General features: G+C 39.7%; 1 protein-coding gene across 2 annotated transcripts in view; it reads right to left on the bottom strand.

The window, feature by feature from the left end:
- Positions 1-18,896, bottom strand: part of ATG7 (autophagy related 7) — a 274,684-nt gene that overhangs the window by 179,353 nt on the left and 76,435 nt on the right. The gene's annotated exons all lie outside the window — the stretch shown is intronic.

Here is an 18,896-nt window from a genome sequence, read left to right on the forward strand (position 1 = left end):
CCTGGAGTCAGGAGGACCTGAATTCAAATCCAGCCTCAGACACTTGACATACTTACTAGCTGTGTGACTTTGGGCAAGTCACTTAACCCCAATTGCCCTCCAAAAAGCCAAAAAAAAAAAAAGAAAAAGAAATGTTCAATTCCAGAAAGTCTATATCATGTATATAGGACTCTTATTCCCCAACTAGGGTGAAGACAGTAACACACATGCCCCTTTATGTTTTATTTTGAGCTTTCTGAATTCCCTTTGTAAATTTTCTACAGATTTTCCTCTACCAATGGGTCATTTCATTCCACTGTACTCAAAATTCCTGCCTATGTCATGGCTGAAAAGCTACATAGTGTGTCACATCGTTTGTATGCCAATTTAGTCACATGCACTAAGGAAAAATACACATATGAGTATGCTGACTATTTTATGGCTAGAACTGTTCAGTCCAGAAATTGTCTATATTGAGAACTACCAACGCTGGTCCTATGCTCATCAATTGGGAGAGTAAGAGATCTTAAAATAAAAAATCTGAAGCCACCACATGCCATCTGCCTTAGCTGATCCTCTACTCCTGCTATCCCTCATAAAGACATTTAAGAGAAACAACATGACCAAGTGTGGGTATCTGTACATGACTGTTCTCTTTTAATCCCTGCAAAGAGCACCAAACATGCAGCCATATACCTTATCCACTCACCTCAGAGAATGCAATATTCCAAAGCAATGCCCAGGCTAACAATGGAAACTGTGGAGGGTGAATGCCCAAACGTGGTGACTGAGCGCAACTAGCACTGGCTTGGGGAAGACCTTGATAGTCTGGAATCATAATTACCATTCATGAGAACGTCACAGGAATGTTCTTTTCTTATGAAAATAGCAATATTCAAATGAATGCTTTACCCTTCAGAGCAGTCATAGCTACACATTTATTCCCATGAGGAATTTTTACTGCTCAGCATATTTTTTAATGGACTCAATATATTTCCAAGGTAGATCTGAGAATCACACAAATCCAGAACTGGAGAAGCCCTTAGGCAGCCATCTAATCCAATTAAGAGGTACAAAAGAATCCCCTCTATAACCCACCCTCTGAGGCAGGTCCCTCTGCCTCCTGACATAGCCTAGGCCAGGCCTTCTAAAACTTTTTCCACTCAGACCCCTTTTTGTGCTGTAGGGCATTGCATGGGCAGAGGACACGCACAGTGCAAAGTGCTAGTGCTTTTTTGGGTTCAGAACCGAGGCTGCAGTGAAGCCAACCGGGCAAACACTTCCAGAAATGCCTTGGACTCATTACAAAACTGATTTTAATTAATTTTTCATCATTGCACATTCAGAAACTTTCTACCATTGCCAAATTTTTCGTTACCCCATATAAGGTTGTGACCCACAGTTGAAGAAGTGCTGGCCTAGTCCACTTCTGATACTGTGAGGAAGTTTTCCCTGGTTCTCCTCCAGTACAGAAGGTGCCAATGTTTGTTTTGCCATCAAGTCTCCAAAGTTGGTACCATCACTGAGGCTGCAGTACTGTTGGCCAACCAAGTCTCCTGGCTACAAATCAGATAAATTGCCTGGCTTTTTTACATTTATTGGTAATACGATGTCCTAGAGAAAGGGTAACATCTAGTCTCATCTTGTTTTTTTCCTTTTTTTTAAATCTATTTACTTTTAGTTTACAACATTCAGTTCCACAAGTTTTTGAGTTTCATCTTACTTATTAAAAATTTTTTTAAAACCTATACAAACTTCATATAGTATTAGAATTACTGAAACCAAAGGAGGTCAGACATTCCACAATTCAGTCATCATTATCACACAAAATGCTACATAAACAAGTTATAAAGACATTGACTTAGGGAATGGGATGTTCTCAGACAGTACTTTTCATATCCCCTAAGAAAAGACAATGTAGGGGCGGCTAGGTGGTACAGTGAATAAAGCGCCTGAGAGCCTGAGACACTTAACACCCACACAAAAATACTAGCCGTGTAACCTTGGGCAAGTTACTTAACCCCAATTGCCCTCCAAAAGGCAAAAAAAAAAAAAGAAAAGACAATGTAGGTACTTTTAAAAATACCTGAACAGGGTAGTGGAACAACTTTTGGGGGAGAAAAAAAAAGGAAGAAATAATAAAATATCTGTTTAAAGTAAGCTTTGCAAAAGCTGAATGCCAGAATGTGCCCTTTCACAAAATTTTAAGTCATCTTTCAAAGGCTTGTTGTTCCTAATGATACCATCTTTAAAAATAACCTTCATAGATACGAAGGCAAAATGTAGAAAGAATCAAACAAAACCAAGAGTGGAAAACCTCTAAAAGAATATCCAATAAACTACAAAGCAACGAATAGGAAATCACACCTCCAGGCCCCTTGGTGGTAAGTGATTTCCATGATCAAATCCTGCTAAAACAATTATTTTAACAATAAAACTCTATGTATATAATATTAAAAATTTCCTGGCGCCAGCTGACAACCCACTTTTTTCAAGCAATATCTAAGACTACAGAAACATCTGTATAGATCCTTGAGAGTACAGCATAATACAGGGGTTTCCCAGCTGCTCAATTCAATTCAATAAACATTTCTTAAGCATCTACTATATGTGTAGCATTGTTTTCGGGGCTGAGGAGACAAAATTCAGATTAAATATTTTCCTCTGCTTTCAAGGAGTAAAGGGATAAGATGCAGACATAACTTTAGTGTAAAATACATACAAAGATCCAGTCAGGGTAGGAACCAAGCAGGGGTCACCATTCCCTGCCCTATAGTCAATGGAACAGGAGGAGATCCCCACTTGGTGCTAGCACCAAGATACTGTCCCTTTTCCAGACCAAACCCAGTTGGCCAGAGCCCATCCCCAGCATCCTCTCCAGGCTGGATACTTAGACTCCCTGTTTCCCACACCTATCAGAGGGAATTGGGGATTCTTGCTCTACTCCTCCTCAGTGGTAAGCTACTCCTCTCCAGGATGCCTTCCCTACAGGGCACAGATGCCCAGACACCCAAAACTCCTGGGCCTTCACATCTTCCCTGTCACTGCATCCATGAGATCTCCGGGCCTGGACACTCTTAGCTATGGTATCTACTCCAATTAGAGAATGAGCTGTTTTCTTTCTGTACTGGCATCTCCAGAATTTCTCATAGTGCTTGGCACATAGTGTTTAATGCTTTTTCATTTAGTTTTCTTTCAACTTGGTGCAAACAAACAAAGAGATAAGCCTTTGTTTGAGGGAGAAGCTTTGGGTCCCAAATCCACTGGAACAGTGCATCAGAGAGGTAAGCACAGTGTTGGGTGAGGTCCAAGAGGTCACTATTAGTGGAAAAAGAAAGACTGAGGAAGGTCTGCTGGAGACAGTGGCAGCTGAATGGAATTTAAAGGACAGGTGATAGTCAGCAGGCAAAGAGGACAATGAAGCACTTTCAGTCACGGGACATAGCATGAGGAAAGGCATGGAGGTGGCCAAAGTAGGCAGCACGGCCTGCAACAGTGAGTCGTCTAGCCTGGGGTGACAGAAAGAGAAGGCTGTACAGGTAGGATAGAGTCAGACTGGAGGAACAGGAAGGTTGAGCAGGGAGGCTGGATTCTAGTGAAGGACTCTGGGTATAAGAGGGAAATGATCAAGCCTATAACACAAGGAAAGGAAGTCTGGCAGTTGTGTGGGAAGGTTGTGGAATGGAGAGAAAATGGAGGCAAGAAGGTCGGTTCCAAGGCACTGCAACATTCTACCAGGATGGTAACGAAGGCTTGTAAAAGCAAGGAGGCAGAGCTGGCAGGACTTGGTCCCTGATCAGATACGAGAAGCGAGGAAGAGAAAGGAAGGCAAATAATGGCACAGGTCTGAACAAGGAAAACTGAGGAAATGGTACCAACAGAAATAGTGAAGTCAGAAGGAGAAGTAGGGTGGGGGGACATAAAAAGCATATCCCTTCGTGAAAGGAGTGGGGAGCCCTTCTTATAATGAGAATTTTACTGTCTAATAGAATAGGATATTAGCTTATGGAAGGGACCTAGGAGACTGTGTAATGCCGTCTTCTCGTTTTTTAGATAAGTGGACCTGACATCCAGAGAGTGATTTCCCCAAGGTCACAGAGCTCATTAGTGGCAGAGGACACTGAAGCTGAGAAGGGCTAAGTGCTTTACCCAAGGTCTCAGAGCTAGTAAATGTTTGAGGCAGAACTTGAACTCATGTCTCCCTGTCTCAAAGGCAAACATTCTGCCTACTCCACCACCTATCTGTCGGAGGAAAGAAGGAACTGACTGTGAGGAAACTTTAAAACCAGAGATAATCTGTAGTTATTTAAAAGATAGCAAAAGGATCACTTTGAAGTCATAACCCTTTTTTGACTTTCCTTTATTTAAAAAAAAAAAAGATACAGTTTTCTCTCTTTGGCCACTAGAAGGAAATATCTCCCTGAATCATACGTTGGAAACCACATCAGTCTTCTTTAATTTTCTCCTGTGAGACAGGAGAATGACTTTTCACATCCATTACAATCAAACTCCTCTCTGTCCTGACAAAATATTTCTCAGTTATTGGTGAGAAAACCCAGAACAAAACAAACAATTTCTGGAGCCCAGAAGTGAGTTATTACCCACCCCTACTCCCATTTTCCAGAAAAATCAGGAACTTTATCTAAAATACAAAAATAAGAAGTTGGCCTTTTTGCTTATAATCTAAGATAGAAATAAGACAGAAAAGCAAATAAGAGACAGAAATATGTATTTTTCCCATAATTTTGTTGCTATGTCTAGGCCAGCTATCCAGTGGTACTAGTCGAGAATCAGATAGTTTTAAGTTTACTAGGCTGGGTGATGTGGGCACTAAGGTAAAGGCAATATTAGGATCACATAGGAGATTACCATGAGGACAGATAACATGGCAAGGTCTAAAAAGCATAACCTTTAGTCACTGAACATGGTGCCTAGAAAGACTACATTACATTTCCTCTGCTAGGCTGTGAGTTTCATGAGGGTAGAGAACATTAAATCTGATGAAACATGTATTAAATGTCTCTCAAGCACAAGGCCCCAGGACTACCAAGACAAAAATCAAATGGACCCTGCTCTCAAAAGCTTAAATTCTCCTATGGGAATATACAATACAACACATATAAAGACTACGTAAATGCCAAATGGACTGCCCTTCATAGACAAGGGTGTGGCTCATCCTAGCAGCTAAATTTTCAGTGGGAATATTTTCATAGAAGAAATCAGCAAACCCTAGAAATTAGAACTTGATTATCATTTTGTTGATTGCCTAGATTTGAGTAAGTGATGGAGAAATGTTAATGATGCAGATTAAATTGGGGGGGGAGGGGGCAGTTAAACAGTAACCAGTACACCTCTGTGCATATAATATACCTAACAGGTCAATTTAACTAGAATTGAGTTTGTATGAAAGAAAGTAATATGAAAAAAAAGACTGAAATTTTAAGTAGAAGCCAGGATGCTTACTGTTTAAAGTGTCATGCTTTGAATTTTATTGTGGAGACAACAGAGAGCTAATAAAGCTTTCTGAGAAAGGCAGTGGGGGAGGGGAGGGGGTCTGGGGTCAAGACAACAGAAGAGAAGCACTCGGCTGAGTTCTCTCAACATTCTCCTCCAAACAATTTTAAAATGATACCTCAAATAGAATTCTGGAGTGGCAGAGCCAATAAAAGGTCAAAATGAGACATTTTTCTAGAGCAAGACAACTCAGGAGTTTGGAAAGAGAGACCTGTAACACTGAGGTGACTCATGGATGAAACACTAATGGTGGGAGTAGATGGTGGTGACAGAGGCTGCGGCAGCTTAGAGAGATCCCAAGCCAGAGATGATGGCAAGGAGACCTGGCAATTGGTCAGAAAGAGATTACAGGGCACCTCTGCTCCAGCACCAGACACAGGACCAGATGCAGTTTAGCTACTCCATTGCCCATGCTCACTTCTGGGTCATATCTCGAGGGCAGAGACGAGCACTTTCAGTCAAAAGGAAGTAGAAGCCCTGAGGGGCAGTTTTACTCCGGAGTCCAAGGCGTCGGGGGAGCCTGAGAATTGCATTGTTTCCAGTCCCAAGGGAGCAGGGGCCCTTCCAGGGTAAGAACCAGAGTATAGACCAAGAGAGAAGTGACCACACCTCTCCCCAGATCACCCCACCTTAGAAGCACCAAAAACTTCCAAACTCCCAGAACTAGCCCCGAAAACAGAATATGAAAAACTCTAATGTTTGATATAGACTCACTTTCTCCTCTCCCCCAGAACAGGAAACAGAGCCCAATAGTAACATAAAGGTCTAAGTCAAGATATAGAGTGGAAACACGTGCAAACAACAAAGAACCTGGGCATAAAAAGTTATTACATGACAGAGAAGATCAAGAGACAAACTCAGAAGAACACAATGAAGTCAAAACAGTAACAAGCAAAACCTCCAAGAAAAAAAGTGAAATTAGACACAAGCCAAACAAGAATTCCTAGAAGAACAAAAGAAAATTATTTTCAAAATCAGAGTGATAGAGGAAAAATTATGTAAAGAAATGAAAGCAGTGGATGGAGCACCAGCCCTGGAGGCAGGAGGACCTGAGTTCAAATCTGACCTCAGACCCTTAACACACACACACACACACATACACACACACACACACACACACACAAAGTAGCCATGTGACCTTGGGCAAGTCATTTAACCCCAACTGCCCTACCTTACCCCCTCCAAAAAAAGCAAAAAAAAAAAAAAAAAAGAAAGCAAAGGAAGAAAATGATGAAAGGGCAAGTTGGTAAAAGAAGCCCAAAAAATAATGAAGAATATATCTTTAAAAACAGAATTAGTCTAATGGAAAAGGAGATACAAAAATTCACTGATAAAAATAACTCTTTAAATAGCAGAATTGGGGGAGGCTAGGTGGCGCAGTGAATAGAGCACCAGCCCTGGAGTCAGGAGAACCTAAGTTCAAATCTGGCCTTAGACACTTAACACAAAAACTAGCCATGTGACCTTGGGCAAGTTGCTTAACCCCAACTGCCCTCCAAAAAGCAAAAAAAAAAAAAAAGGTACATACAAAAAAATAAAAGGTATATACAAAAGTTCACTGAAGAAAATAATTCCTTAAAAATTAGAATTGAACAAGTGGAAGCTAATGACTCCAAGAGACACCAATAAACAATAAAGCTAAGTCAAAAGAATGAAAAAAAAATAGAAGAAAATGTGAAATATCTCATTGGAAAAACAACTGGCCTGAATAATAGGTTGAGGAGGGATAATTTAATATTACTGGATTTTCTGAAAGCCATCATCAAAGAAAGAGCCTAGATATTGTATTTCAAGAAATTGTCAAGGAAAACTGCCCAGATATCCTAGAACCAGAGGGTAAAATTGAAATTGAAAGACCAATCACCATCTGAAAGAAATTCCAAAATGAAAACTCCCAGAAATATTACAGGCAAATGCCAGAGCTCCCAGGTCAAAGAGAAAATACTTCAAGCAGCAAGAAACTATTCAAATACAGTTGAGTCACAGTCAGGATCACACATCATTTAGCAGCTAGTACATTAAAGGAGGAGAAGGCTCAGAATATGATATTCCAGAAGGCAAGAGCTAGGATTACAACCGAGAATAACCAACCTAGCAAAACTGAGTGTAATCCTTCAAGGGAAAAAATGGATATTTAATAGCGTGCCTGATGAAAAGAACTGAATAGAAAATCTGACTTTCAAACAAAAGATTCAAAAAAAGCATAAAAGAGAAACATGAGAAATCATAAGAAACTCAATAAGGTTAAATTTTATAACTTTCTATATGGGACAATTACACACACATATATATATGTTATGAGAACTTTATCATTATTAGGGCAGTTAGATGAATTCTACATAGAAAGAGGGTACAGAAGTCAATTATATTGGGATGATATAAAAAATGGACAGGCAAGAAAGAGATTAGCATTCACACCTGTAGCAGCAAGCATCCCAAGCAAGTCCTCAGGGTTTGCTGCCCATACAGGTTCTCGGATCTGTTTTGATAAAGGAAAGCAACTCAAAATGGGTTAACAAGCTTACTTTAATCAGTCAGACATATATCGTTTACCTTGTTCAGGGGAAAAAAGTCAGCACCCCGAACTTCAAAGTATACAGGCAGAATTATCAAGACAGAAACAGATCAAGTAGACAGATTTCCAAACTGTCCAACCATTACATCTATACCAAATCAGCATCTGGGTTTTTCAAAGCCGGGGCGGGGGGGGGGGCCTGGACAACAGCTTCCCAGAATACAGATCAAATCACAGAACACTTCTCAAAGTGAGCCCCCAAAACAAAGCTACACATCAGAGCTTATATAGCCTTCTCCTGGCTCAGAGAATGTAACAACCTTATTGACTCACTGGCCAATCAAAAAGTATCTACTGAAAAACAAGCCTCCCACCCCAGGCTTCAGGTGCACTTTAGCCTAGGGGCAGGGAAGATCTTCCAAATTTGCATTCCCATTACAACACCCAGAGAAAAAACTACAAAGTCTGAATGCAGACTGAAGCAAACTACTTGCTCTCTCTTTCTCTCTTGTGTTTGTTTTGTCCCTTCTTTCTCATTGTTCACTATATTGGTTATAATCCTTCTTTACAACTTGACTAATGATTGATGTGAAGGTATTGGTAGAACCTATATTTGATTGCAGGCCACCATGGGGGAGAGGGAGGAGGAGAGGAAAGGGTAGAAAATTTGAAACTCAAGGAATCATGGAACTGAATGTTGTAAACTAAAAGCAAATAAATAAATTAAAAAAAAGAAAAATCAACTTTTTTTTTTTTGGAGGAGGGAAGGCAGGGCAATTGGGGTTAAGTGACTTGCCCAAGGTCACACAGCTAGGAAGTGTTAAGTGTCTGAGGCTGGATTTGAACTCGAGTTCTCCTGACTCCAGGGCCGGTCCTCTTCACTGTACCACCTAGCCGCCCAGAGAGCAGCTATTTTGTGATAGAAAAGAATTGGAAATTAAAGGGATGCCCATCAACTGGGTAATGGCTGAAGAAGTTGTGGTATATGATTGTGATGGAATACTACTGTGTTATAAGAAATGATAAGCCAGATGGTTTCAGAAAAACCTGTGAACACTTATGAACTCATGCAAAGTAAAGTGAGCAGAACCACGAGAACATTGTACACATTAACACCAATACTGTAAGGATAATTAACTATGAAGGACTTTGCTACTCTGATCAACACGATGATCTAAGACAACTCCAAAGGACCCTTGATGAAAAATGCTAACCACCCCCAGAGAGAGAAATGATGATCTCTGAATGCAGATTGAAATATGCTTTTTAAAAAAATGTTTAATTTTTATTGTTTTCTTTTGTTTGTGTCTTCTTTTGCAACATGGCTAATATGGAAATATGTTTGGCATGACCTCACATGTATCATTGAAAACAAAGTGCCTGCCTTCTAAAGGAGGGGGAAAGAGCAGGATGGAGGGAGAGAATTTGGAACTCTGTATTTTACAAAATGATGTCAAAAATAGTTTTTGCACGTAATTGGGAAATATCTAACAAAATAAATCTTAAAGATTTTTAAAAAGAGAAGGGCAGTGACATCATCTCAATCTGTTTTAGGAATATCAATTTGGCAACATGTGGAGAATGAACTGGAAAGGTAAGAGATTAGAAGCCAAGAGACCAACTGTAATAATCAAGAAATCTGTCAACCCTTTCTGTCTCTGGGCCAAATGAAGTGTCCCAGGTAGTAAGAGTAGCAAAAGATGCACAAAAACCTCATGAAAGATAAGGACTGAGAAAAAGCCCCTGGATTTAACAGTTAACATTGCTGAGAACTTTGGAGAGAGCAGTTTCAGGCAAGTGGTAGAATTAGAAGCCAGACTTAAAGGGATAGGGAAGAAACTGGGGGTGGGGCGTGGGGTGAAGGAAAACAGAGGAACCTGAGGTAGGAGACCTCCATTCTAGGCCTTTGGCTGTGCTGCTGAGGGTAGAGCTTAACAGACCTGGTGTCTTCTGCAGAGCTGAGCACATGGTGCATTACATGCAGGAGCTATGTTTGCATGAAACACTGTTTACATGAAGGACAGATGCAGCAAAGCTTTCTGCAGCCTTTGGCCAGTCACAGGAGCCCAGAAGGATCCATGCCAGGAACTGCTCCAAAAGTGAGCTCCCTGAAAGTTTTTCCTATCATTTAAGTTAAAGCATCTCTGGGCATTGTGCCCAGTCCTACCCTTCCTACCTAGTGTGACCTGAATTTAAAGGATTATGACTGTTTTCTGACAAAGTACCTCAATGTTAGCATCCTTTGCATGGGGCATCTTCTCTGGCCAGAGAGAAGGCTGGCTCCCTCCCTATCACCAATATTACTTTCTGAGGAAGTCACAGGGGTCTTGGTTACACATCAGTTCACATAATTTCCATTACCTGGGGAAAAGCAGCTGCTTCTCATTTAAAAATAAAGAAATAGAGGCAAAGAAAAACATAGTATTACTTTCTCAAGGTTTTTCAAGAAGGTGGAGAAGAGCCAGGAGTGTAAAAGCCCTGAGTTCCTCAGCTGGGGCTTTTTGACTGCCCTATAATGACCCTCCATAGACAGGTTCTCTCATTTGGGTGATTAGGCAGTTCTGGAGACCAGGCAATTATGGGCTGCTGAGAAGGAGTAGCTAGTTGTAGGCTGCTAGCACCATCCGGCCACACATATGGAATGCATCATGCATTAAAATAGAAGGCTGGAGGCCCCTCTGGGTAAAAGAGATAGTATAAGGGGACCTGGGGAGTTACTCATCATCTTCCAGGTCAGAGATTTATGACCTTTCTGAAACAGAGCAGTAAGTAATGGCCATATCAGATTTGAGTAATATTTGCCACAAAGAAACAGAATTCAAAATTTCCTGGCACAGACATGGAGAAGTCTTTAGAGTAAGATCTGGTCAGTATTTTGCAGTGGTTAAGAGTTAAGCTGTATCAAACAGGGTGATTGTTTGGTGATTGTCTTCTCCAAGCCAATTTAAATAAAATGAAAAAGCAGCACAGCACAAAGAACATTGGCATTGAAAGGAGTCTTCCAAGACTGTCTAGCCCAATGCCCTCATTTGACAGATGAGGAAACAGAGGTTACCTGGTTCACACAGGTCACTGCTATCATAAGGACCAGAACCCAGACTTCTTGGCACTTTTCCCCATTCCTCCATGTTTTCTCTGTGTGGTATCAGGGGACATGGGAGCTCTCTGGGACTGGATGAAGTGAGAAGGGTTTTAAATAGAATTTTTAATTAACCTCAGCAGCTTCAAACATTACATGAAATACACAGGACTCAAACTCAAGGAAGACACTGAATTTGAAAAGGCATTTTTGAGTAAGATACCCCCTTTGTTTCCATGTCTTGGCAAGAATGTGTCAACCTCCCTGGGACTGCCTGTTAGCCTGAGAATCAACTCTGACCTTGGCTTGCTAAATCTATGTTTGAACTGCCTATTTCCAGGCTCACTGCATCCTAAGATGGTAAGTGCTAACACTAGCCCTCTACCTCACAGGGCTGTGGTGACTAAGGAACTTTATAAACTTAAAGCACTGGAGAAATGGTGAGCTGTTACTCGTACTGGTTCCTTGGGACAGTGGTTTTGAAGGGGAGAGTTTAAAAGGGAGGGGCCATAGTTATGGTCCTACATATTTATTAAGCAACCACAAAGGGAGACAGGAGAAGGATGAAGTTGGCTGATGACTTCATTTGTTAAATAAAGACCAAATCATAAATGTACGGGAGAGTCATTACCAACTCATGAGCGTAAGCTACCAAAGTCTGCTCTAGGATGGCATTTAACCCACAGAGAACTAGGAACATCCTCCAGTCAACAAGTTTAAACACAACCCACCCACCCTGACACAGAAAAGCCAATCTTATGGTAAGCACAAGAGCTGAATGGGTATGTTATTAAGATTGCTAATCACTTATTAAAGTCTTGAAATTGGGTTTCTCGGCTCCTCATGCTCTACCTATGGAGTAAACAGGCAAGTCCCAGGTGAGAGGCAAACAAAGACCAGGAACTCCCTGCTTTTTAACAGCCTGTTCCTTCCATATCACAGACAAAGGTTATAGCGGAAAAGTTGTGTAACAAGAACAGAAACACTTCTCAGGCAAACCCCTCTGAGACACTCTGACGATCTGTGGAAAAAGTTTTGGATGAGTTCCTGGGTCTTAGAAACAAGTTTATTGCTGGATATAACACTTGAAGTTGCCTTGCTTCAATTTTTATAGCATGAAGGCTACAACTGCTGGTATTCATAGATTAGATAGATAGATAGACAGATAGATAGATATGTATGTGCGTACATATGTATGTGTGCATATGTGTGTGTTTGTATGTGTGTGTCTATGTATGTATGTACGTGTGTACATACGTATGTGTACATCTGGAAACCAGTTGGGGGAAAAAATATTTAAAGGAAAATACAGGTAAAGAGAAAATTTTAGTGGCATTAATTATATTAATAAATAATTCCACATGGGATTGTTGGCTTCAGAATCTGAATTTCCCAGTAGTAACAACTTTGCATTATACTAGATAACCCTAAGTTCCTTTTCTGGACTCTAAAAGTCTCATTGAAAATTAGTTTTATCACGAATCCCTTGTTTCCTTCAAAATTCTGCTCAAGCTACGTCTTTTATGTGAGGTTTCTCCTGATCTCCCCAGCATTTAGGGCCCTCCCCCCCAAATAATGACCTTGCATTTATTTTGTATATATTGCTACAAGTACACATTGTCTCCCTGAACAGAATGTAAGCTCCTTGGAGACAGGGAATGTTTCATTCTTGTCCTTGTTATCTCAGTACCTGGCACACTTACTGGTGCTTACTGAAAATGTGTTGATTGGAAATCCAAAAACCTCTGAAGTTATGAAAAGAAGGTCCACTTCATAATATTCAGAGCAACCCCACACAAGCATCTGTGTGAAAAGAATGTGTCTACACCTGACCACCACCTCCAGAATCCTCAGACTCAGGAATGTGAGTCAGCTCGGCAAACCAGGCAGTATCCAATAGGGTAAAGACGCCTGGTACCTTCCAACCACACACACACAAAAAGAAAGAAGGAAAATGCACCCAAGGGAAAAAAATATATCATTCTCATCACAGTTACAAGAATGAGCGAAAACACAGATTCTTAGCATGTAAGTTGTAAGCCTGGCCCACTTGGGCCCTTTCTCTACCCACACTAACAACTAAATCAAGAAGTGAGAATTCTGTCATTCTTGTTGTTATTTTCCACAACAGAGTAGCAGTGAAAGAGAAAATGACCAAAAAAAGACCATGAGAGAATTTTAAATGGACATTTTTAGCCTTGAAGAATCCTCCTAAAACAATGACAACTATGTATGACATGATTCAGTATTAAAAATATTGTGATATGTACTAAGAAAAATTCATATTCTGTAGAAAGATGGAAATATAATTGGATTTGTCATGTCAAAGTATTTGTATGAGGTTTGCAGATAATATGAAATGACATGCTCCTCTGCTAATAAAGACTAAGTTGGCCAAGTAAATAAACTCTTTTTCTACTGTAAGGAAATACGTGCACCAATGAAGCAATCTTTTCAGCACAAAAGAAACTTAATACCCTAACCACATGAAAAGTGATCTCTATGGGAATAGCAGAGTTGCAAAAATCCAAGTCAGTTTGTATTAAATCATCATCCATGTTTATGTAAAACAGGCCTCTTTTAGAATGACCACCAACAGGAAATAATTGTTAAAACCAAAAAAGTGATACCTACTATACTTAATTTAATGCTTACTACCACAAGTGTGAATCTAAGGGAATGATTCTTTGTTTGAAGACTAGAACTCATCAGTTCTCTGTTGAGACTTTGGTAAACACGGTTTCTAAAGGAGTAAACATTATTCGAAGTATAATAAGAAAAAAATGAGACAACTTTTGCATCTTATTTTAATATAACTCAGTTATCTTTCACTGAACAAGGAGAGCTACATTAGACAAGGTAAACTTCTGACACCCGTGCCAAACTATTTCATTATGAAAATTAATGCGATTACACTCTTTTGTAACCGATTAGCTCAGCCACTCAAAGAAAGCAAGATGTATTCCTCTAGAAGTAGGTAATCCAAAAGCCTGTATTTCTACAGGGAAAAGTGCACGTAGACATCCATGGAGTCCCAAACCGAGACAGTATAAGCTACTTTGAAGAAGCCATTAAAAACGAAAAATGGAAATAAAGGAGTAATACCTATGTGTTTATATCAATGTTCATAACAGTATTCTTGGTGGTAGCTAAGAATGAAAAATAAAATGGGTACCCATCACTGGGGCAATGGCTAAAAAAAAACTATGGCGTATCAATGTAATAGAAAATTATGCAGCAAGATATGATGAATATGAAGAATTCAGGGACATGAGGCAAGACAGCTATAAACTGATGGAAAGCAAAATAAGCAAAACCAAGACAATATATGAAAATAGATTAAAAGGTCACTTAAAAGGGGCAGCTAGGTGGCACAGTGAATAGAGCACAGGGCCTGGAGTCAGGAGGACCAGAGCTCAAATCCGGCCTCAGACACTTAACACAAAACTAGCCATGTGACCTTGGGCAAGTCACTTAAACCCAATTGCCCTGCCTTAACCCCTGCAAAAAAAAAAAAAAAGTCACTTAAAAAAATGGAATTGAATTAATTGAAAACCAATAAAGTTCCCAGAGAAAGGATACTGAACTCTCCCTCCCTCACCTCTCACAGCAGAGTGGTGCTGCATACTGCATACATTGTCATAATGGTCCCTGTATCAGATGTTTTGGGTTGTTTTTCTTTATCACAAGGGAGAGTTCAGTCTGGAGTGGGAGTTGTAATGACTGTGATATAAAGCCCAAAGACAGAAATAAAATGCTTTTTCAGGAAAACTATTAAACATTTGCCAGCAGATCACCACAACTATCTAAACTTTCTTGACTCACACAGCTACCACCTTATTTTAAGGTCTCTTCACCTCTCACTGTATAAACTGTCCCCTTTGCTCTGAAGTCTCTCCTCATTCTAATCTGTCCTCTTCTCTCCTACCAAGATGATTTCCCTTCATGTCACCCCCTACTCATAAACTCCAGTGGCTCCCAGTTGCCTCTAGGGTCAAATATAGAGTCTTTTGGATCAAACTGAGGAAGTATTTGTAAAGTGCTTAGAACAATGCCTGGTGCACAATAGTGTTTAATAAAGGCTTGGGGGTGGGGGAGAGGCCCAAGACAGCCTGGAAGGCTGACAGGAAGGGGATATGGCACCAGCTAGGAGCAGAGTACAGTCAGGCGTGGGCTGCACTGGGCACAGACGGGCTGGAGCAGGCCTCTGGGACCTCAATAGCTAGCAGCTGTAGCAATTTCCACAAACGCTGAGAACAGCATGGAAGGTCAGTGGGGTACCTGGGTGAAATAGGAGCATGCAGTTCAGTCCCAGCCCCAGGAGACAGCAGAGGGAGTGATGGCAGTGGTGGCAGCAGCAGCAGCTACTTTCAGAGCTCTGAGCCCTCAGGGGGTGGGGGATCCAGGGGCTGATACAAAACCCCTGATGACTGGCACAGTACACCTACCCCCACCCCTGCTTCCACTGGAAGCAGAGTCCTGCCTTGATAGGGAGTTAGGAAGTCAAGTATTTGGCTGGGAAGATTAATAAACAATGTAGGAAAAGTCAGATTATAGAATATTACTTTGGTGACAAAGAAAATCAAAACATACAAAGAAGAAGATAACAAAGTCAAAGCTCCTATATAAAAAACCTCCAAGAAAAATATGAATTGGTCACAGGCCACAGAAAAGCTCAAAAAGGATTTTGAAAATCAATTAAGAGAAGTAGAGGAAAAACTGGGAAGAGAAATGAGAGTGATGCAAGAAAATTATGAAAAACAAGTCAACAGCTTGCTAAAGGAGACCCCAAAAATACTGAAGAAAATAACACCTTAAAAAAATAGACTAATCCAAATGGCAAAAGAGGTCCAAAAAGTCAATGAGAAGAATGCCTTAAAAAGCAGAATTGGTCAGATGGAAAAGGAATTTCAAAAGCTCATTTAAGAAAATAATTCCTTCAAAATTTGATTGGAGCAAATGTAAGTTAATGACTTTATGAGAAATCAAGAAATTATAAAACAAAACCAAAAAAAAATGAAAAACTATAAGACAGTGTGAAATACATTACTGGAAAAACCACTGACCTGGAAAATAGGTACAGGAGATAGAATTTAAAAATATATTGGACTACCTGAAATCCATGATTTAAAAAAAGAGCCTAGACATCATCTTGCAAGAAATTATCCAGGAAAACTGACCTGATATACTAGAACCAGAGGATAAAAAAGAAACTGCAAGAATCTACCAATTGCTTCTTGAAAGAGATCCCAAAAGGAAAACTCCTAGGAATCTAAATTCTAAAACTCCTAGGTATCCAAATTCCAGAGTTCCCAGGTTGAGGAGAAAATATTGCAAGCAGTCAGAAAGAAAAAAATTTGAGTATTGTGGAACTACAATCAGGATAACACAAGACCTAGCAGCTTCTACATTAAGGGATTGAAAGGCTTGGAATATGATATTCCAGACATCAGAGGAGATAGGATTAAAACTAAGAATCACCTATCCAGCAAAACTGACTATAATAATTCAGGGGAAAAAATGGACATTCAATGAAATAGAGGACTTTCAAGCATCCTTACTAAAAAAGACCAGAGCTGAAAAGAAAATTTGACTTTCAAATAGAAGAATCAAGAGAAGCATGAAAAGGTAAACAGGAAAGAGAAGTCACAAGGGACTTATTAAAATTGAATTGTTTACATTCCTGCATGGAAAAATTATATTTGTAACTCATGAGACCGTTCTCAGTATTAGAGTAGTTGGAGAAAATAGATAGGTAGACAGACAGACAGACAGATGGTACAGGGTGAGTTAAATGTGAAAGGATGATTTCTAAAAAATAAAATTAAGGAGTGAGAGAGGAATATATTGGGAGGAGAAAGGGAGAGATAGAATGGGGTAAATAATCTCACATAAAAGAGTCAAAAAAAAGGTTTCACAATGGAGGGGAAGAGGGGGAAGGTAAGAGGGAATGAGTGAACTTTACTCTCATTGGATCTTGCTTAAGGAGGGAATAACATACACACTCAATTGGGTATCTTATCTTACAGAAAAGTAAGAGGGGAAGGAGATGGGGGGTGGGAATAATAGAAGGGAGGGCAGATTGGGAGAGGGGGTAGTCAGAAACAAACACTTTTGAAAAGGGACAGGGTCAAAAGAGAACATAGAATATGTGGGGGGGAGGTGGGATAGGATGGAGGAAAATATAGTTAGTCTTCCACAACATGACTATTATGGAAGTGTTTTGCATAACTACACAGGTATAACCTATATTGAATTGCTTCCCTTCTCAATAAGGGTAGGTGGGGAGGGAAGAAAGGAGAGAATTTGTAACTCAAAGTTTTAAGACCAAATGTTAAAAACTGTTTTTACATGTAACTGGGAAATAAGATATATAGCCAATGGGGTAGAGAAATCTATCTTGCCCTACAAGAAAATAAGGGGGAAGGGAATGGGGAGGTGTGGTGTGATAAAAGGGAGGGCAGACAGGGGGAAGGGGTAATCAGAATGCATGCCATCTTGGGGTGGGGAGGAAGGGAGAGATGCAGAGAAAATCTCAAACTCAAAATTTTGTGGAAATGAATTAAAAATTATTTTAAAAATTTATTTATAATTATTTTCATTATATGTGTTATATATTATATAATTATATTGTATATAATAAAATAATTATAATTGTTTTATTATATATTATGATTATAATTAATTACAATAATTCACAATTTATTTAATTAATTATTAAGAAAAATTAATTAAGATTTAAAAATGAATTCAAAATAAATTCATTAATTTTTTTAAAAAGAATAGGTCAAGTAGAAATAAGCATAACTGTTTCTATATAAACAAATGTCTAATTTCACCCAGGTAGTTAAGGTGGGATTTAAACCTAAGTCTTCTGGTTCCAAATCCAGTATTCTTTCCACTATATTATTATGCTTCCTCAAATGATCAATAATATGATGGTTTACTTAGAAAATCCTACATATTCAATGAAAAATTAAAACATTTCAATAAAATGTAAAATATACTCACAAAAAAACACTCAAAAAAAGCCTCAAAATACATAAATGCTTGCCCCTCTCTCCCATCTTTACCCTCACCCTCCACAGCAGCATTTAAAGTCCATCACAATCTACCTTTTTAGTCTTCCCTCAGAAACACTAGGTTCCAGCTACCCCATCCATCTTCCCACTATGACTTTGTACTTGCTGTCCCTCAATCCCAGAATGCTCTCCTTCCTCATCTTCACCTCTCAGATTCCCCAGACTCCCCCAAGACTCAGTTCAAATTCTACTTTCTTCAGAAAGGGGGTCTTTACCAGTCCTCTTAGCTGCTAGTGCCTTGCCCTCTGAGACAACCTTGTATCTACTCTCTACGTGGAAATCGTATGCACCTGGTGATTCCTATGTTGTCCTTCCCATCAGAGAATGCCCCTTGAAGGAAGGGCATGTGTTATTTCCTTTCCTTGTATCCCAAGGACTCAGCACAATGAATGGCACATAGTAACAAATGCTTTCTGACTGACTCAAATCTTCAATAGACATCATCCAAGTTAAGTGTAACACAGAAATTAAGCATAGGAAAGTGGGGAGAAGGAGAAGTCCTACCGTGAATTCCATGGCACCAACATGGAATCTATGAAAGCTTTTGTGTTTGTCAAATTGGGAATTAAACTACCAACTTTCCCTAGAACTCCATCAGAAGGGTGCCTTTCTCACTGGAGGGCCAAAGAATTTGACAAAGAAGATTCAAGATTAAACAATGAGAACTGCCTTTGAAACCCAACCCTTCTTTGTCTCCACCCTCTGAATACACCTAGAAACCAGGAGC

Source organism: Petaurus breviceps, unplaced genomic scaffold (assembly GCF_028583685.1).
Source record: "Petaurus breviceps papuanus isolate PSGF00001 unplaced genomic scaffold, PetGlider_PUasm1.0 174, whole genome shotgun sequence".
In the NCBI taxonomy this organism is placed as follows: Eukaryota; Metazoa; Chordata; class Mammalia; order Diprotodontia; family Petauridae; genus Petaurus; species Petaurus breviceps.